The following is a 22,645-nucleotide window of genomic DNA, read 5'->3' as shown; positions in this document are numbered from 1 at the left end:
CTGTGGTGTTCAGCCTCAAGAGGAATCTGATGTGGTTGACTTAAGGGTCATTGAAGTCTTTTGTGCAGAACACAGCTGATTGTCATCTTTCAGCACCATTCTCTGTTCAACACCAAAAACTAAAAAACATTATCTACGAAAATGCAGAAGGTCTATGCCTCCCACACGTAAGTAGACAGAACATTACAATATCCATATTCTCCTTCTGCCCCTGTTGGTCTTCTGATCTCTTTCACTGTTAAGACAGCAGTTTGATGGAATGTGTAAAAGGTATTCAAATTATTTTAGATTTTGGTCCAGATATCTTTTTCTCTTTTCTCTAACCGAAAAATAATCTCTGGTTGCACAAAGTTCAGAGGTCCTCCATGTCCCAGTAAAACTCCTCCCAACTTATCACACCCCAGAGAAAACTACACCATCCCAAAGTAAGAACAATTCTGTGGTTGAAAGGGCAAAGGATAAGGAAAAGGAGAAGGAGGTGGTACAGGCTGAGTACACACCTTTCATTAAGGTCTTGGGGACCCAATATTTTACCTTGTTTTCTAGAGGAGTCAGGCTATGCGTTGCAATGCCTCTGCCTGCCAGAATCCTTCCCTCTGCCCTTTCATTACCAGAGCCAAGTAACTCCATGTCCCGTTCCAAACGTAGATTGTGCTCCAGGTGATGAAGAAGGTGATACAGAACTCCCAAGAGGGAGTTAGGTTTAAGGCGTTCCTTCATCTTGTGTCCAGGGCATCAGCCTCTGTCACCCTGGTGCTTTTTATATGACATCAGTAGAATCAAGTTGAGAGCCATGTCCTCCATCCACTTTTCCATCTGCCTATGTACTTTCTTACCCACTTTTTATTTCTGCTCTGCAGGGGGATAAAGAAGATGCAAGGCGCTGGAAAGCATAACTACTATACAGTGTTATCTCCACAACACAGTAGATTTTTTTGACTACTTGGTGACAGCATGACCCAGCACTGCTGCCTCACAACAGAGCAGCATTTTTGCAAAATATGTATGTAATTTTTAAACCTGCAAAAGAGTGAATCATATTTCTTGTGTCCTAATTATTTAAGTGTTTAGATTTTTATACATATTTAAAAATTGGAATTGAATAATGTTTGTCCCTAAAATTGTTTACCAAATATAATTTTCTTTCAGCAAGTATTTCCTTCTAATTGCTATCTAAGGGGTATATGTCTCATTAGTGGTCATAAACGTAAGAATATTTTGTAGTGCAAGGACAGAGAGATTCAAAAGAGGTACTTGCATTGATATTCATGTGAAGCTTATAGCAGCTCAATCAATGTTCTTTCATCTGCAGAACAGAAGGAATGCACTTTGCAGAGTCTGACTCAGTGTGATAAAACAGGTTCAGAGAATACCTGCATGTCTGCTGATAAAACCTTACACGCATCTATTATTAGTGAATGGGACTCTGAAACATCACCATTATAGATGAATTGATCCTTATATAATCCTAGAATGCCGATTAAAACAGATTGGTATGTGTTTGAGATGAAAAATTAGTTATGTTGTTCTATATGATGGAAACATATATTTGGTTTTACTCCAAAGGCTGCACCAGTTACACACTGTCCTCCTAGGTAGAGTCCTGAGATTTACTATGGTGCAGCAAATAAAAATGCCCCTTATCCCTTTACCTCCCTCACAGAAGTCGCAACAAGTCTTTTTGACTTAGTTACGTGTCAACGCTCTCTAAGTCCTCACCCTTTGAAACATATGGGGCAAGGTTACGAGAATACAGCATACAATTTTACCACTGCAGAACTACTATGGGATTTTGCATTTATGTATTTATCTATTTATTTACTTGGATCATATTCACTATATCAAAGTAGAATGTACTCATAATAATAACAACATTTAAACCCTGCTTCTCTTGTAGCTATGGCCTCAGATATATACTGTAGGCAGATATTGATATCGGATATTGGTATATAAAACTATACATGGAGATTAATTTCCTGCAATATCCGAATACCCAAGAAGGAGAGGAAGCTGTCAACTCAATTTGTGCATTCCCCTGTCTATAGCCTGAGCATCTGTAGTAACTAACTGTTGGATTACCTAATTAGTAGCAGTAATTAGAAGCATTATTCTATGGCATTTAAATAACAAATTCAGACTTTACCGCAGTAATGATCCTTTGATCTAAAGTTGATCGCAAGTGGCGGATTACCCCAATCAAAGCTTTAGTATGCATATTTATTACAAACTGATTTTTTCAAGATCTAAATTGGTACTTATTGTAGTAAGGTCATGATTTGGCGCTGATATCTGGTCTGGTTACTCATTTCACTCACCTGCTGATCTCCGCCAAGTTCTCATTACCGCTCATCTGATCCACCTGTTCGAGCCTCTATTTAACCAGCCTTCTGACCAGTCATCAGTGCCACAGTATTTCGAGACAGTGGTGACCTGACCAGTTCTGCCTCTTGACATCTTCAGCCTGCCCATTCTCATTCTGATCTGTTGCCTAATCTGTCTTCGGACTCATGCCAGATCTCTGCCTGTCTCAGTACTCAACCTGGAACAGATTCCCAACTCTGTTCTGGATTCCCCCTCGGCATTTCTTCTAATCTTTGATCTCCTAGGTCTGACTACCAAGCATGTTATCGACACCACCTTTGGCTTCACCCTCTGGATTATTCTGCAAAACTTTGTCTGCTCGGTTCTGATCTCCTGCTTGTCCTCCGACCAGCAATACATCAGCAGCTAGGACTTTCTGGGTGGAACCCGCTGCGTCTTGTTGACAGCCAACCGGCTGGAAGCAACCTCACCCTGTGAGCCCGGACTGAACTATAATACAGGTTAGTGACTCACACGTTCATCATGGATGGATGGATGGATGGATGGATGGATGGATGGATGGATGGATGGATGGATGGATGGATGGATGGATGGATGGATGGATGGATGGATGGATGGGCAACTTTTTCTTTTCTTTTGACCATTTCAGCTGATGTAACAAGTAAATTAACAAGTAAATTTCTCCACTGGGAGATCAATAAAGTAATTCAATCAATCAATCAATCAAGTAAAGGTTCACATGGACAGTCTTTGCCATCACTATTGGTAGATAGATTCAAGGTGTATCCCTCCAGCTATCTCTGGACACAAGGGTTAACCTGACTAATCACTATACAAACTTTAATAGTCTGAGAATATGTAATTATCTAAGTAAATAAGTGAAGTTAGTAACACAAGCTTTAAGAGTTGGTAACATATCTGCTGGGACTAAGTATGCCCTTGATTAGTTATACAGACTTCAATAGTCTGAGAATATGAAAATATCTAAGTAAATAACTTGAAGTTAGTAATACAACTTTAAGAGTTGGTTTACACATTTGCTGGAACTAATCGGGCCCTTGATTGCTTCTCTTTTGATATTCCTCACATAATTATGTTTTCCACCGAGCAGTCATTTTTTGGTTATGTTTGTGTTCTATGCAGACTTCCTGGAAAAGCGTATCCTGCAACAGATCACTGCGATCTATTCACATCATAAAATTTTGAAAGTTTAAACAGCGAACTGTTGTTCTGAACTCTGCTTTTTTTGGTCAAGTCTCTCTTTTCCACAACACCTCTAAATTCAACAACCTCCTGTATTTGGTCTAATCTTCAATCTGCTCCAATTGCAACTCCGACCTCTTTAGTTTATACCTTGTATCTTACACAGAAGACACAAGGTTTAAACTAAAAAGGTTGAGGCAGAAATTACCCACTTTAACAGACTTCTTGTGTAGGGTGAGCCAGAGTTTCAGAGTGCTCCTCCTTCAATCCTGATATAAGGCAAAAAACGTCACAGATATTGATCCCTAATTCACACAAGGTGTCTGATATTCATGTTTAACCCTGATTCACAAGGATTACTTAGACATGCATAAATTAAGAAAAAATATCAGTTTGGGCATTAAATTAATGAGGGAATAGCATTCTAACAAAGTCAGTGTTAAAAAATCTCAAAAATCTGATTTTGCATAATAAAGGCCTTTTAAACAAACTAAGTGAGCCCTGAGCTGAAAGTCCTCCTGAACCAGAAAAAAAGGATGTTTCATCTCAGGGGACAGAGAAGAGCAGCATAGAATTCAGCGAGAGCTCCAATGGAGGATCAGACCAGCAAAGAAGGAATATGGGAGGAAGATGGAGGAACGACTGGCACAAAACAACGTCAGAGATATAAGAACGGTCTCAAGAACATCTCCGGCTTTGGGCAGAGGACCCCCAGCAGGGCTGCAGACAGTGACAGCAAGTTTTTAGATGAGTAAAGCCCTGTGCGATTTTCGGGGCGATTTTCCAGTCGTGCGAGAATCTTTCGATCGGACTTTCAGCCTGGTCGTGAGTCGTGTAGTGTACAGAGGGTTACGACGGGTGATCAGCCTCTCACGACCAACTCCCGATCAGGAATCGTGAGGTTGGGAGAATAGCAAAAATTTGATTTTCTCCTCACCGTCATGGGCAAATCACTTAGGGAGCATGCGCAAACAAAGATTCTTCTTTTTATTCTTCCTCTCAGATGTAGCGTGGTGGGGATGCAATGAGTGAAATGCAGTTCTGTCTGTAAAAGTGGCAAACCGTAGTAGCCATGTTTGCTCAGCAATGTCTTTGTCCAAATATGTTGTTGCCTTTTCTTTTTAGGGCTTTCAGCACACAATTGCACAACTTGCCAAGGCAGCGCGGTTCACTGTAGTGAGCTCAATATTCCCCTTCCATTTGTTTGGCTTCCGGATAGATGAGTCAGAACAGCTCCATCTCACTGTGGAGTCCAACGTGGTTTTTAGTCGTGCAGTGTGAGCAGGTAGTTCGCATCAGCGTCGGGCCGAACTTAATCGTGAGCTGTGAGCTCACACTGTACGGCTAAACCCTGCGATTAGTCGTACAGTGTGAGCAGCAGCTGCATGCAATGATTGAAAAAAATAGCAAAGTGTATGCCCAGCTTTAAACAGGTTTTTCACCCAGTTCTTCTCTCACACTAGCCCCCTCCCTGCCCTCAACTCTACACAGGTCTCCAACGTCTTCAACACCCAGGCCACAAGAGACCTACCCTCCCCCTCACTGCCACTCTCACCAACCCCTGACCCACTCACACCTTCTGTCTTGCCTCCCTCCCATCTCACAATTCAATTCAGTTTATTTATATAGCACCAATTCACAACACAAGTCATCTCAAGGCACTTTACAGTTCAACCAGATCATCCAGTCAAATTGATTCAAAACAGTCAAATTGATTCAAAACAGTCAAATTGATTCAAAGTTTTCTATCTAAGGAAAACCAGTTGATTGCATTGACTCATTGACTCAAATACAATCCCTTACAATAAGCATGCTTGCAGCGACAGTGGAGAGGAAAAACTCCCTTTTTTTGGAGGAAGAAACCTCCAGCATAACCAGGCTCAGTGTGAGCGGCCATCTGCCGAGGCCCACTGGAGACAGAACCAGAAATACAAAAAGCAGCTGCAAAACATGGCCCCGTCCAGGAAACACACAGCCAGGCCGACAAGGACCGAGCCAGCTCCCATGCCAGAAGACGAAGAGAGCACATCCAGCCAGTCACGGTCAGAGAAACAGGACTACACTGGAAAACAGGCCGATCTCCAGTATCTATAAACAAGGGTGTTGATGGAAGCAGCACAGCTGATGTTTCTCTCCAGGATGGCGGCACAGCCAAACAGGAACAGATGAGGCAAAGCTACTCTGAGAAAAAACAGAGAGAGCATAACGTTAGAGATTGAACAAACAGATTCTGCAGAATAGGAGAATAGAGGAGAATGAAGCAGAATGATGAAATGGGGGTCCTCCAGAGGTCTAAACCTATAACAGCATATGACAAGATGAGCGCTACCACAGGTCATTCATCACAGTCACTATGATGCAGGTGAGAGGCCAACTGAAGAGAGTGAAACAGAGCAAAGCTTCAGGACCGATGGCATCCCTCCTAAGCCTGCTGAGAAACTAGCTCTGCACGGTACTCAGCTACAGCTACAACCTGAGCCTCAGTCTAGGGGTGTAGAGGGGTAACAGTCTGCAGTACCGGGCTCCCCCAGGGCACCATTCTGTCACTGTTCCTCTTCATCCTCAACACCTCAGACCTTACCTACAACACAAAGAGGCTGTGTTTGTGATGGGAACGAACTGGAGTATTGATCGGTCACCATGAACTTTGTGAAATGGTGTGTAAAGAACCATAGATATCCATAATAAAGGCTAGATGTCTTACGGCGGAGTCTCAAACGTCATCACTGGCGGCCATCTTGCTTCAGGCAAGCTTTCTGGCGTGTTCTGTGGTACCTAATGTAAGTTGAGTGATCAGCACGAACACAAATACTCTTATCTCATTGAATTCTTGACGGATTTACAAACAGTTTGGTTTCTTACAAACATTATGAACGTGGCTATAATTCTTGATGCTTGAACATGTTGAAATTGCAGATTTTCTTGTCGAAAAATATCTTAATCGTGCAGCATAGTTGTGCATCACGGCTACTTGCGCAAGTTATCAAGGCTGAGACTATTGGTCAATCATATAGGATTTACTGACACCAATAACGATTGTATGACAATTAATCTTTGGTGTAAATTACAATCTTTATGGATGTGGTTGTAGTTATTAGTTGGCTAATAACAATAATCTGAGTGTTGTTGTATTTTCATTATTAACCTAACATTAGCTGGCTAATAACAAGAAGCTGCAAAGTGAGACCTAACGTTAGTAAGTTAGCAGCTAACGTTCCAGTTTAGCTAGCTGCTCACGTTAACCAGCAACTTTACATCAGTGGAAGAGGCAGAATTGCAAATTATTTCCAGTCGATTTGGTTTGTCAAAACATCCTACATTATGTTACAGGAATTTGCTGGGTTTATTAAAAGGAAGTTGCCAGACTTTTGTGCAGCATATGGATGCTCCAATCATAATCAACTTTCCAGCTCATCTTCAAAGGGTATGTGTATCAATGAAATTTAATCACATATTGATATACCAATCTTATACACCGTGAATTGTTGTTGGTCACTTTTGTTTTTGTTTCTGCAGGTTATATAATGTGTAAGCAGGAGGAGATCTTCCATCCCCGTTTGCTGACATTCCTGCACTAGTACATGACCCCAGCTGTCTTCCTGTCCGCTTTGATGGCCTTGTGGACAACGGTCTCTTGTACATTACACAGAAGCTCAATAAAACCTTCCTTTTCAAAGGGCATTAGCCAAGTTATGTTTTTTGGGTCATTTTTTAAATCTCTGTCTTCAATGTGTATACCATCACAGTAGTGTAGGTGGGGATTTCAACATGCTACATCTATATATACTTGTGAAGGGGACTATTGTACCAATTTTAATAGCAAATAAATGTCACTTTTATAATGGTTTAAAAATAGGAACTTTTGTGTAATTACCCCTGATATATAATCCGAATAGTCTACATGAAACTTCAAAGTGTTACCTTTATTTGAAACCTGGATTATGCTTCTACACCAAGAGGTTGCCACACAATAAGCCTTTTTTGTCAGTATTTCATATTTTATTATAACAATAATATTCATATTATAAAAGTATGTATGTAAATATAAATAAATTAGGACTGTGAAATAATCACACCCAAATAAAAGTGTTTATATATATCTATATATATATAGATATAGATCTATATATATAAATATCTCTCTCTCTCTCTCTCTCTCTCTCTCTCTATATATATATATATATATATATATATATATATATATATATATATATATATATATATATATATATATATATATATGTATATATATATATATATATATATATAAATATCTATATATATCTATATATATATATCTATATATAGATATCTATCTCTCTCTCTCTCTCTCTCTCTCTCTCTATATATATATATATATATATATATATATATATATATATATATATATATATATATATATCATGTTGCCATTCTGTACACTGAGTTTTAATACCATATACTGATTTAACACAAATACCTTGTGCATGTGTATATTTATTGCACCTGTATGTTCTATTCAATGTTCTTTTCATATGAAAATCCATGGTTATAATTATTCATAAGTGTGCGGTGTCATAACTACATGTCTGACTTTTGTTTAACAAACCAAACAGTTTGAGAATTGTTAGACAATTGAGGAAGTTATGGTTATTTAAGTACATGTGCCTTTGAAACACAATGTTACGAATGAGCGAGCTGCCTGTGGCAAGATGGCCGCCACGTGCAGACGTCGACCCCCATTGGCCAGCAGCGCGGATGAGACATCTAGCCTTTATTATGGATATCTAGGTAAAGAACCACCTGTGTCTTAACAACAGTAAGAAGAAGGAGATAGTGACTTCAGGAGAAGACCCCCACCTCATTCCTCTGTGAACATCCTCTACGCTGTCATCTGCTGGGCCCCTTGCAGGGCAGAGTGGGACAGAAAGAGACTCTACAAACTGCTGAGAAAGGCTGTTGCTGTTCTAGGCTACGCTCTGGGAGGAAGGGAGGAAGTGGCTAAGAACACCTTTAGCTACCGCACCAGAGTGTAGAGGAGCTGAGCAGCTCCTTTTGTGAAAGACTTTTGAACCCTGTTTGTAAGACGAGCGCTACCGCAGGTCATTCATCCCTGCTGCCACCAGACTCTTGAATGCGACACTACTATGGCAATAACTTGTGCAATGTATAATGTACAATTACTATTCAATACCCTGTGCAATAACCTCTTTCTGTATATTTGATACCTAGTGCAATAGCTACATAGATAAATACCCATCTATATATAAATACCCATGTGTGGGTGTGTTGGCCTAGTGGTTGGAGCAGTGTGCTTGCACTCTGAGAAGATTGCAAGTATCTGGTTCGATTCCCACAGCCTTCACTCTGGGTTCCTGACCAAAAACTCTTAACCACACACTGCTCCCTGGGTGCAACACAATGGAATCCCACTGCTCCTCAAAGGGATCGGTCAAATGTGGAGAGAGAATTTTTCCATTGTGTGACAGTAGTAGAGTTGGACAAGGGTGGCAAAGGGTTCAGTAAAACTAAACAATAATCATTTTCCCCAAAATGTATATTGATTAAATTGAAGGTGTTTATTTTCCAAAATGTATACAATTATGTACTGTACAATGTATTATAGATTAAGTATACAGCAAAAAATAGAAGTAAACAAGTACTCAAAGTGCTCCTTGGACTAATCAAATGCAGTAGTAAACAAAAACTTCAGTTAAATTTGGACCTCTCAAAACAATGTGGTGCACATTTAAATGTGTACCACAAGAAGAAGAATAGAACAAAAAAAAAAAATACAGCCCTTTAAAACTGACTATAGTTGACCACTGCCCAGTTATATGACAACACCAAGTTTTACAAAAACAATCAAAACATCTAACTTGTGTTTTTCGTGAGATGAAGCAAAATGTTTTACAAAGTATTCCATATTTGGGGAATGTGCCCACCTTCACTCAACACTGAGTGTGCCCAGGTAATTCAATTCAGGTTAGTTTATTTCTATAGCACCAATTCACAACACATATCATCTCAAGGCACTTTACAATTCACCATAATATACAGTCAAATCGATTCAAAGTTTTATATCTAAGGAAAGCAAATTGATTGCAATGACTTTTGACTTTAAGGAAGTCCCTCACATAAAGCATGCTTGCAGCGACACTGAAGAGGAAAGCTCACTTTTAACAGGAAGAAACCTCCAGCAGATCCAGACTCAGTGTGAGCGGCCATCTGCCGAGGCCAACTGGGGTTGAAGGAGACGGAAGCAGACAGAAAAAAAAGTAGAGATACAAAAGGTAAACTGTCAACCAGCACCACAGGCGGCCCTGTCCAGGAAACACAAAGCCAGGGCGATGAGCTCTGAGTCAGCTCTCATGTCAGAGAATAAAAGAGAGCACATACAGTTAGTCACAGTCAGTGAACCAGGACTACACTAAAAAACAGAACAAGTTCCAACATCCACAAACAAAGGCATTGATAGCAGAAGCATAGCCAACACCCCACTCCAGCACTGCATCACAGCCAAGCAGGAATAGACCAGATGAAGCTATTATGAGAAAAAGCAAAGAGAGCATAGCGTTAGAGATTGAACAAAAAAATTCAGCAGAATGGGAGAATAGCGATAGAATGAAGCAGAATGATTAGACTGCTAGAGTCCCTATGTCCTCTAGCAGTCTTAGTCTCTAATAGCCAGAGATGGCAAAAGTACACTTTCCGTACTTGAGTAAAAGTACAGATACTTGTGTTAAAAAATAATCTGGTAAAAGTGGAAGTACTGATTAAACTTCTTTACTCAAGTAAAAGTAACAAATCGATTCATCTTGTAGTGGTGCGTCAAATGCAACGTAGATTCCCATCCATTTCAACGGTAACTCCATTGAAATGATTCAAAACTAAAGTAACGAGCCAATTTTTTTAAATGTAAGGAGTAGAAAGTACAGATATTTGTGTAAAAATGTAAGGAGTAGAAGTAAAAAGTCGCCATAAAAATAAGTAGTAAAGTAAAGTAAAAATATCAGAAAAATCTACTTAAGTACAGTAACGAAGTATTTGTACTTCGTTACTTCCCATCTCTGCTAATAGCATAACTATAGAGATAGCTCAGGATAACATGAACCACTCTAACTAAAAGCTTTATCAACAAGGAAAGTTTACTCGTAAAAGTAGACAGGGTGTCTGCCTCACTGACTAAAACTGGTAGTTGGTTCCACAGGAGAGGAGCCTGATAACTAAAGAAATCTACCTCCCATTTTACTTCTGGAAATTCTAGGAACCACTAGTAAATGCAGATTGAGAGCGAAGCGCTCTGTTAGGAAGATAAGGACAAGATAAACTCTATGTATTCATTGAAAACAAAATGATGAAAAATGCATGAAATGCAGTTTGCTACATGTAACCTGTTATGTGTCTACCTTGGACAGACTACATCCCCCACACTTTTGAAAAGCTCGAGACTCAAATGCCTCTACCTAAAGAGTTATTCACATTAAATTAAATCACAACTTGTTGCCCTCTCAGCAGTGTTAATTTCGTCAACTAGGACGATGACGATAATTTTTCATTACAGGCCCTTTTTCTTGCGACGATTATTAGATGATGACGCACAAAAATTGTTTCCAGAAAATAAAAATATCACTAAAACAAAAAATGATTTTCGTTAAGGAGACTAAAACCAGACGAAATTTACGAGCCATGATGACTGGACATTAAAAAATATAATTGTTTATAATTCATTTGTAAATGTTAATATAAGTGTTTCTATAACAGCAATGAAGATTACGCGTTGTTGCCCTGTTTGTCCCTACACGGCGCCTGTCCAACAGTGCCTCATGCCGCTCAGTCAGTAGTAGCAGAGGGCTTATACTACTAAAATCACTGGTAGTAGTTTACCGTGGCTAGATTAGATTAGATGAGCTTTATTGATCTCACAGCGGAGAAATTCACTCGTTACATATTGGCATAGAAGTTACAGAAGGTGCAAACAGGGAGGAAAAAGGTGCATTAAGAATAAGCAATATATATACAGTATATCCAGGTATATACAGTATATCAAGATAAATAGGATTAAGGTGCAAGTGTACATGTATCGCACACAATGAAAAACAAAATAAAAATAAGAAATAAAAAAATAAGAAATAAAAATATGTACAATCCGGATGGCTTATATACAGGGGGATAAATATTGCACATTCAGCATATTGCACAGGATATTGTTCACAGTCAATAAATAAAAAACTATAATGTAGCTGCACAGTGGTTTTTACAGGAGCAGGCATGGCGTCGGGCTCGGATACCGGTGTACGGTTTGTTGGAGGAGCTGGGCAAAAACAACGCCTGGATGTATGGAGCCAGTTTGTTTATAATGCAAAGGACAACACCGGAGTAAGGATGCCACCAAAGAGTCTGCAGCTTCAAAATGGCAGGGAAGAACACAACAAATCTTAAGCGACATCTGAGGTGCCAACATGCTGCCATATGGAGGAAGGTAAGGAATGGGTGGGCCTGTAGTAGTGGCAATGTGTGTGGGTGTGTGTGAGGGGTGTGTGTGTGCGTGCATTCATGTAGGTGTGTGTGTGTGTGGATGTGTGTGCCTTCCTCTGTCTGTATCTGTCTGTCTCTCTGTCCTAGAAGAAAGCCTTCTACCGATACACTGGATATTAATCGTTTAAATTTCTTCCTCCCAACTAGATACCTGAAACAGTGACACCACAGCCAAATGCAGAGATGATGGGAGCGACCCATTGTACAAACCTGACATCAGTGGATTGGGCGTTCTGGCCTGCCTACAAGGACCATTGAGGATGAAGACTTTGTGGATGTGATGTAACAAGCCGACAAATGTTCAATGTGTACAGTGTGATATATGTTAAAAAGAGAAACAGCGTGTGAAGAAGTTTTATTCTGTACAGTGTGATATATTTGTTACAAGAGAAGCAGTGTGTGGAGAAGTTCTATTATTTACAGTGTTGGCTGAAATAACAAACATTATTAAAATCTGACTAAGACTAAGATTGATTTTTGTCATTGTGACTAAGACTATATTTAAAAAACCTAACGAAATTAACAAAGTCTCCCAGACTGCCCTATGTTTTTTTTTTCTCTCTGTCCTCAAGGTCTGACAACCACAAGTTAAGTCCACAAGATAACAAGAGGTGTCCAACTCCTCTGCCTCTCCTCTCAGCCACAGCTCTTACGGGCTGCAACACAATCTGAGCTGACAGAAACATGAAGAATGGTGGCAAGAAATGGGGAAGATGACTAATGTTGTCTGTCTTGAGATTTCAGGCTCAAAGGACAAACCACAATGTGCTAGAGAATGTCAGCACAGCAGCATTTAACTCTTAAAAATTTTGTGGGGACGGTATTGTTTCAACAAAATAAATTAAAATAAAATTAGAGAACAGTTAGAAAAATGTATATTTATTATCAGGCAAATGAGACTACTGAAAATTGTAGGCTTTAGAAATGAAATGATAGGTGCTCTCTTAGGTTCAATGTGTTATCACAACATTCACATATGACAGCTTTTAAACCTTATAAAGAAGGCTGATTGACAGAGCAAAAATAATTGTTTCAAGTCCATTTGAATAAAGATAAATATTTTCATATCTCTAGCACACCCACCTCTTTAGCGGTCTCTTCATTGCCATTTATCTTATTATAAAGCACAGATAAAAGCGATTGGGCTTAAAGTTTGATAATCAACAAGGAGTGACTTTTTCTATTGCCAATGGGGACATGTAACAATGATGTAAGTGTGTCAAAAATTATTTTTCATTTTATTGTCTACAGTGCTATGCTAACGTGTAACTTTGTAAAAGAGTGGTTCTACAGGAAGCCTATCCTGTGTTATAGCTATGTTGAATTTGTATGTAATGTATATTAAATCTGAATTTGTCTGCACTGCAATGCATTGGATTTGCATTGTAACTAAGTAAACTTGATCTAAATTTTCTGAAGTGCATTTGTTTTTTTGTGTAACCTAAATGGGCTTACTTTTTCTGTAAACTGCCTTGATCTTTGTTTTTGTCACACACTTTCTGGTGTTTGATCCCCCAACCTTCATTCACAAGGGTGTAATCTCCTTGTAAGTCAAAAGGGGAAAAGCATTTTAAATTTTAATAGAACTTTTTCCGAATAAGTATAATTTGTTTGATATTGAGCTAATCCAAGAGAGAAAAAACTCCTGTACCCCAAGCTTGGTTTTCCTCAATAAGTGGAATAAACAAAAAAAATTAGACCCCCAACTTAATTTTCAACCTTTTAAATCTTAAAAACACGGATGCTTAGGCTCCATCAGATGCGCCTAACTAAGATTGCAGTTTCCTACATAAGTCAACAGAAATAAACAGATCAGCATGCATATAAAAGTACACAAATAACATTCCGACATCTATCTCTAAACACAAAATCCCACATCCTTGGTATCTACCCCGCTCCATTCCAGAGCAGCTGCGCAAAGCAATGTCTACAGCCTCCACCGTTCCTTTTTTCATGTTCCATCCTAAGCTCAGTGGAGCTTGAGGAGAGCATACACAAGATAATTGAGAACCCTTGTTATTAAAAAGGGACATGAAGGACCATGTTTTTCAGTATTATTGGTTTCATTCTTATTTTGCTGTTTTCTGGTAATTTTCAGTTCTCTGGTTTTTATTTGTTGCCCTCTGCTGCCCTCTTGTGTTCTCTTTTTTTTCCTTAGCTCCTTTCCTTGTTTCTGCTCTGCTCCCAATCTGCTCGTTAGCCCTCTCTTTGTTTCAGTCTCCTATAAATACTCTCTCTGTGCAGTTCTTCAGTGCTGGTTCCTCGTCTAACTTCCTCCAACTCCGTCTCTCTGAGCCCTCCTCCTCGTAATAGTTTCCCCACTGATGTCTCCATGGTTTCTGGTTTGTTTTGACTTTGTTTTCATGTTTTGATTTTTGGATCCCTGGTTTCTGGTTTGTTTGGACTTTGTTTTCATGTTTGGATTTCCTGCCTCTGTGTTCAGTTAACCTTTCATTAAACCCACAAGAATATCACCTCTGCCTCCCAGGTTCTGCATTTGGGTCAACAAACCACAACCAAATCCTGCCACTGACCTCCTACCAGTGTACCTGTGAGGTTTAGTGGTGGTTTGAAGGACCTGTTATGCCATATGCCATGATCATGATTTTTTGAAAAAGTTTTTTGGACATTGGGAACCAGTTTCCATATTTCATCTTGACATGATGACCGGAGATGAAGCCGCAGCTTTGGTAAATAAACAAATGTGCAATCTATGCAAACCCCCCTTTTCAGCCAGGGCCTCCACAGGCAAGTCACATGGCAGCCCACAGAGGTGTGATTTACCACCCCCCTCTGTGTGAGGACAGGCAAAATCACATAGCACACAGGATCTATTTCTCTTTGCCTCCTCTCTCTTGCCCATGAAGCTGGGGTCCATCTCTGGCAGGATGGAGATCTGGGCCCCAGAAGCCCCGGATCTTCAGAGTCCTCAAAGATAAGTCATCATGAACCTTTCAGAACCAAACTGCTGCAAAACAGACCTTTTTTGACACATTTCTCTTGAGTTTCAGAACTTGTAGAGCCAGATTGGATGAGAGGCCTGCCCTGGGTATGAGCCACTGAGACAATAGAGAGCCTGGCCTGACTGCTAAGCTGCAGCAGGATAAAACTCAACCTTTCCAAATGGACATGGACAAAAAGGTTTTCAGGTCTGGCATGATTAGGGACAGAACAAACAACATGTGTTTACTAATGAGTAAAGAAAACACTAACAGAGTGGACTGCATGTTACGCTATGCTACACCAATATGTGTTGAGCTGTTGCTGAAGCTTGGACAAGCTTTATTTCACTAAGGGTTAAACACTGATATAACATTAGTGTTCATGTGTTCCTCAGATGCTCATTACATTTCTATTACCAAGTATGACCAAGAGTCATTTAGTTGAATCCTGATGTCTATGTGCTGCTAGCTATTTCAAAGAGGTAAAGACTAATTTGACTAAAGGTTATTGGTTCTTGATTAAGCAAATCATTCAATTAAACATTATTTGGCCAAATAATGTTTTATTCACCTCATGGATTTGCATTGTGAATTTGTCTGAAAACATTCCAATTAACTGTTTGACCATGATTAGTGCTCAAATAACTCTTTCATTTATTGTTCTAACACACAGCTAGTAGGGTGTGTGTTCATAAACAGTATATGACAGCCGGAATACTATATGATTAAATAAGATATTTACCACCCCTGTCTTCACATTCTGGATTTGTGTATGACAGCATTATGACTGAGGAATATTTAGACTTGGAGGGGGTTGGGGTTGCAATTCTGCATACTCCTTGTCGATTGGAGGATGTCAGGAACACTGGTGGTCTGGGCAAGGGTGGAGTTGGCTATTTTTGGTTATGGGAGTGTTCCAAACTGTGCAAAGCTTTTAGAATTCTTAACTTGGCCCACTATCTATTTTCCCCATTGAGCGTCTGGGGCATTGGCACGATGGGAGTTTTTTAATGTTAAGTTGCTACATTTGAAGTTGCTACCTCTTGTTACCTAAATTATTATTACTGTATTACTGGCACTAGTACAGGAACCAATACAATTAATTGGATAAGGATTAAAAATCTTAACTCATTATCTTATTTTGTGAACAATAGACAAAACAGCTAAAAAAAAATTAAGACCTTCCAAGAGGATGCATTGAACCTATAAAAGCTCACCATGACACAAGGCAGCACTTCTCTGGATGATTCATTTGAACAAAATAAGATTATTAATAAAATTAGAAAATCCACGTGGTTCCTCCTCATTCTGCCTTTCCGCTCTGTGGTCTCAGTGGTTCCTCTTTAATCAATCCTGGATAACTGAGTTGTTCTGCCTATCATCTCTTTCTTATGAGTTACTTGGGTGGCTGATGTTTTGAAAAACAACATGCAATGTTTCTGTTTTTTATTTTGTGGACCTCCTATGGGTTTGTAAGGCATACCTGCAAGCTTTAAGAATTTTGTTATTTGTGTTGGTTCAATTAGTCCTAAATTCCAATGGGGGGTTGTTCAAATAGACTGAGCAATAATTATTTAACTTGTCTGTGAGCAAAACATGGACTAAAATGGGACGAAATCTGGTGGCTAAACTAAAGTACAAAAGGAGTAAAGCTTATTAAAGGAAGGCACTAGGTATAGCAAATTGTTTAATGTTAGTTATATGTGATCGTACACTTTGTCTCCATATGGATAATTTAAGCTAGCTGCTTTATATTTTATTCATATTTACTCAAATGTTAGATTGCTTAAATCTTCTTTAATTTACAAAGTGAATTATCTTAGTTCAGATTAGATAAGGATAAGATACAAAAAAAACTCTAATGACATACCTTTTAGTAACTGTTCAGAAATCCTGGTACTTTTTTTTTTATATGTGGTGCAGGTCCTTCAGCTCTGCTGCTGTCGGCACAGTTAATGGGTGGGATGGTGCAAAAATACAGACTGTGTATAAACCTGGCATGTCCTTGTGTGTTAGTGCTAGGGTTGTGTTAAAAATGCTAATAGGATTTTTATCAGTATGGTATGTTTATTTAAAAATAAGTCGAATGGAGTTGAGGCCTAATGTCTGTCATTTGTAGCGTGAAAAAATTGGGGGTGTGCATGTGTGAGGACACCAGAATGCATGAGTCTCACACTCAATGGGTGAGAGGTGACAGCCCTGTGATGGTCACTCTTAGGTCTTAAGAAAGAGGCAGAGAAAAACAAGGACTTGTTTGTGTTTTTTCAGTATCATTTTCATGGTCCAGAAATTAGAAACTTAAATCTGATAAGGAAACGGTAAGGAAGGTAAATCAAAAAGACAGGATTGAGGTTGTAATACGATAAAAATGTATAGGAAAATGCAACAAGCACAAACTATTGCACCGTTTCTCATTCTCTCTTAATTTTTTTTACACACTGTGAAAGATGGCCATTTGCACTATTGGTAAAGCAGGATACTCGATGCAGAGTTGTTTTTCAGACCAGACAAGTGTTTATTCATCAACAGACACCTTCACAAATCAGGTAGGTAACCCTGCTCATTAGATAACTTGGAGTTTCAGCAGTTGCTTCAAAGGTTCTTCTTCTCCTTCTCTGTTTTTAATGCCACATCGCAACCACCTTTTCAGGTTCATATCACCACAGGAGTGTGTAATTTTCAGGATTTATACATCAAGTTGCATTGTACAGTTATGGCCAAAAGTTTTGAGAATGATTCAAATGTTAATATTTACAAAATCTACTGCCTCAGTTTTTATAACGGCAATTTGCATATGCTCCAGAATGTTATAAAGAGTGATCAACGTAACAGCAAAGTCAATATTTGCCTAGAAAATGAACTTTATCCCCCAAAGAACATTTCAACGTTGTTGCAGCCCTGCCTTAAAAGGACCATCTAACATCGTTTCAGTGATTGCTCCATTAACACAGGTGTGGGTGGTGATGAGGACAGGGCTAGAGATCAATCTGTCATGATTAAGTAAGAATGACACCACTGGACACTTTCAAAAGAAGCTGGTGCTTGGTGTCATTGTTTCTCTTCTGTGAACCATGGTTATCTCTAAAGAAACACGTGCAGTCAGTATTGCACTGCACAAAAATGGCCTAACAGGAAAGAGAATCGCAGCTAGAAAGATTGCACCTCAGTCAACAATCTGTTGCATCATCAAGAACTTCAAGGAGAGAGGCTCCATTGTTGCCAAAAAGGCTCCAGGGCGCCAAAGACAGACCAGCAAGCGCCAGGACCGGACAGGTCTCTTAAAAGTTTTTCAGCTGCCGGATCGGGTTACCAGCACTGCAGAGCTTGCTCAGGAATGGCAGCAGGCAGGTGTGAGTGCATCTGCAAGCACTGTGAGGCAGAGACTCTTGGAGCAAGGCCTGGTCTCAAGGAGGGCAGCAAAGAAGCCACTTCTCTCCAGGAAAAACATCAGGGACATACTGATATTCTGCAAAAGGTACAGGGAGTAGACTGCTGAGGACTGGGGTAAAGTCATTTTCTGTGATGAATCCCCTTTCCGATTGTTTGGGACATCTGAAAAACAGCTTGTTCAGAGAAGACGAGGTGAGCACTACCAGTCTTGTCTCATGCCAACTGTAAGGTATCCTGAAACCATTCATGTGTGGGGTTACTTCTCAGCCAAGGGAGTCAGCTCTCTCACAGTCTTACCTAAAAACACAGCCATGAATAAAGAATGGTACCAGAATGTCCTCCGAGAGCAACTTCTCCAGTTTGGTGATGAACAATGCCTTTTCAGGCATGATGGAGCACCTTGCCATAAAGCAAAGATGATATCTAACTGGCTCAGGGAACAAAACATAGGGTTTTGGGTCCATGGCCTGGAAACTCCCCTGATCTTAATCCCATTAAAAACTTGTGGTCAATCATCAAGAGACGGGTGGACAATGCAAGCATTGATTGTGCAAGAATGGACTGCTATCAGTCAGGATTTGGTCCAGAAGTTGATTGAGATCATGCCAGGGAGAATTGCAGAGGTCCTGAAGAAGAGGGGTCAACACTGTAAACATTGACTTGCTGCATTAACGTATTCTAATTGTCATTAAAAGCTTTTGTTACTCAGAATATGATTGCAATTGTATTTCTGTATGTGATGACAACATCTGACATACACACATGAAAACCAGAGGGCAGCAGATCATGTGAAAATATATTTGTGTCATTCTCAATACTTTTGGCCATGACTGTAGACCCAAAGCTTCTACAGAGGCAGCCTACCTATAACCTACTGCAACCTTCCATTGTTAAAGCTACCATAAACAAGGAAACATCATATGGACACACACCAATATGCATCTCTAAGCATATTTAACATCTTTGAATTCCAGAATAATACTAGGCACTATACTTCGTCTACTAAGTCCCCCCATTCACAGCATCTGAATGGTCTCTTTCGGAACCTTTAAAAGGTGCTTAAAAAAAAAAAAGAAAGAAAAAAAGATTCTTTCCCTAGGGTTTAGCATGCACTCATTTGGGTATTCATTTTGCATGAATACCTTGAAGACGAAGTAACAGAGGTAAGTAAACATCATGACAACGCTCTTCACATCACTTCTTGAATTGCTTCTAGTTATGGCAAAAAAAGGGCTTTCTGAATGTTTTTAAAGGCTATACAACTTTCAGTGTCAATATTAAGATTAAAACCATTTCCCTATAATGACCTTACAGTAATTAAAGGTGGTGTAAAACTATTCATAAAGGTAACTTTAGTACTGTACAACCTGGGTAAAAGGTTAGATATTTGGAAGAATTTAAGCTTTTAAATGGTGAAGGGTTAATTAATAATCTGATTTACTGCAAGTTGCTATTCCAGCTCTACAACTATTTTGAGGAATACAAGAACAAAAAATAATTAGAAGTAAATGAGTTATGTATAACTACATAATTACCCTCCTGCAGTAGGCATCTGTAAATAAAAGAAATCAATCTGATTATCATACACTAAGTCATTAATTCCAATGACAGGGATCCTCTGTTTCTGCTTCATGGGGTAATTTAATAGAATCTTAGAATGTAAAAATGTGTGGTATCAGAGCACTTAAAATGTTAATCTACCAGGATGTGGTGGTTGACTGTGTTTTTTTGTGGCCTATTCTTTATCAAATTAGTCATTCTCTTCTTATATTGGTCAAAATATGACCTGGCAGAAGACGGTAAACAAACCATGTAAATGCTATTCCTAGCCCATCCATTTGCTATTTTAGTGAAACGGTCCAGGTATGATTAAAAAAAAAGAACAATGATCAGGTACAATGATATGTAAATAAGCAATATAAATACTTAAGTACAATGTGATGATCAAAACGGCAGTTCCAGTTTTCTTCGAGGTCATAACTGGGATGCACTAATGCTCCCCTCAGCATATGGGACACCTTTACAGTTTATAGGAGAGGCCGTTAGGGAGAGGGCCAGCTTGAGTCGACCGCTTTTTGGGCTTCAGGGAGCGGTGTCCTTCATTTCCAGACAGCCTGCCCTTTTTAAAATACAATCACAAAATGTGAGCAGCAGTCTACCTGTCATCTGCCCCAGCCCTACATACACTTTCACCATTGAGACCATGTTATATGTAGCAATAACCTCTAAGTCAAATTAAGAACTTTATTTGGCTCTGATTTATTATTCTGTTGGACACCAATCTGTGTATCAGTAGCAATTCCGTGTTCATAGCATCCAAATTATCCAAGACATCAATACAACTGGTACTGGTAACCACTAGGCCACCACTCCCCTAATGGTTACGCCACTTTAGTAACAGCTGTATTGATATATTGGATCATTTAGATCCTATGAGCAAGGAATTGATCCTGATACACAGATTGGTGTCCAACAGAATAGTAAATGAAACTCAAAACTAAACAAACACTCCAAAATTGGCTTTGGAGTCGATGAAAAATAACATTTTGTCACAGATGACTACTGTGGTACTATAGTCATATCACATTGTATGTGTGCTTTGTTTGTCATGGGTTTTGTTACTATTCTCAAGTCAATTTTATAGGACAGCAACTCCTCAGCATTAGGTCTTCCTCTCTGGTTTTTTACCCATCTAGAGGGTTTTATTAGAGATCCTGTTTGGCACTATGGTACCTCTCTCTTGGGTTGACTAGAGAGGCAGACAAGAGATAAGTAAGCCAATCAAGATATGTACACCAGTTCCAACCGAACATGTCAACTTTTACTTCTAGACTCAACGCACAAACAGAGATTGAAAACCCAAATGTGAGACAAACTGACAGTTTTTAGGAGACAACATGCAGTTTTTTCTCATAACCCAAAGCTCTAAACACAGATTTGAGAATTAGGAGTTACAAAAGGATCAATTATTTACTTATTACTCTCTTTCTTTCTCACCTGCCTTCAGTCTCTATATACATTATATACAATATTACTCCCTAAATAATTCTCAATAAAGTTCCATGTACAACTATCAAGTGGAACCTTATGGTAATAGCCATAATGGTCTGCTTGTGAAAGCAAAGCACTAAGACTAAGACCTGACCAAGGTCAAAGGCTCCCCTCCAAACCCAACAGAAAATGTGGACGCCCCCATATAACCTCCCTCCCTCCTTAACCTTAAACAAGTAGTACACCCGCATTAAACCCCCCTTACTCCTGATCCCAACTCAGACAACACAGAACTCTGCCCTCTCTCAACTGAGCCCAGTTTTTGTATTACTTTCAGTTACATTTTGAAGGATGTTTAAGATTGTAACCTAAATTACCCAGATGTTTCCCCTCTTATCGTACCACAATCATACACAGATTGATATCATGCACTATATAAATTGGGTGTATGTGTCAGGATCTGTGGAGTTTTGTAAAGACCCAAATGCAGCAACCGAGACAGCTGCAGTTCTTGTAGTTTTATTTGATGTGGTAGCAACAGAAGAATAAATCCAATCAAAGATAGGCAGTGAACTCAGGAACCAACACAGGTAGTAGATAACTCAGCACTACCATATGAGTAATGTGGGAGAGAGAAAAATTGATCTCCATCCATTGTTCTGTCTAATCAGTTAATTGGAAGCAGGTATGGACACAAGTAGCTAAATAGGAGCTAATGGGAAAGGAAAGAGGTGAAAGGGGGCAACAAACAGTAACTAGCAAGAAAACAGGCCTTAACTGTAACCAGAAATTAACTTAAGTGAAGCCAAATGGGAATGAAAAAAAAAAAAAAAATAGACAATGGATGGACTCTGCTCCAATAGCATGGCTTTGCTGCTAGGGGGGCAGTTGCAGACACATAAACCGTGTCGGGCAGTGGCGTGCACATACTTTTTGAGGACTAGGGACTGAAACATTAGAAGACTAGGGATGGAAGAAATAAAAGGTCACATACAGCATACATACAGGTGGCACCTCAGCTCATGCTTTGGCTTCAGAGAAGGCACCTTACACACATTTGGGCTCCCAAAGGGACACTTTGACATGTTTTTTGGCAGCAGGGGAGGCACTTCAGCATACGTTTTGTCTTCTGAGAATTCACCTTAGCATATGTTTGGCTCTGGAGAGAGCAATAAGACACAGGTGTGTTTAGTAGAGTGTGGCCTAGTGGTTACGGCAAAGAGCTTGGAATCCTGAGTTTTTGAGTTCTAGCCCCACTGCCAAATACCGACTCTCTGGGT

This window comes from Cyprinodon tularosa, unplaced genomic scaffold (assembly GCF_016077235.1).
Source record: "Cyprinodon tularosa strain WSP-4 unplaced genomic scaffold, ASM1607723v1 ctg335, whole genome shotgun sequence".
NCBI lineage: Eukaryota > Metazoa > Chordata > Actinopteri > Cyprinodontiformes > Cyprinodontidae > Cyprinodon > Cyprinodon tularosa.
The sequence above is the reverse complement of the archived record's forward strand: the minus strand, read 5'-3'. Positions refer to the sequence as shown.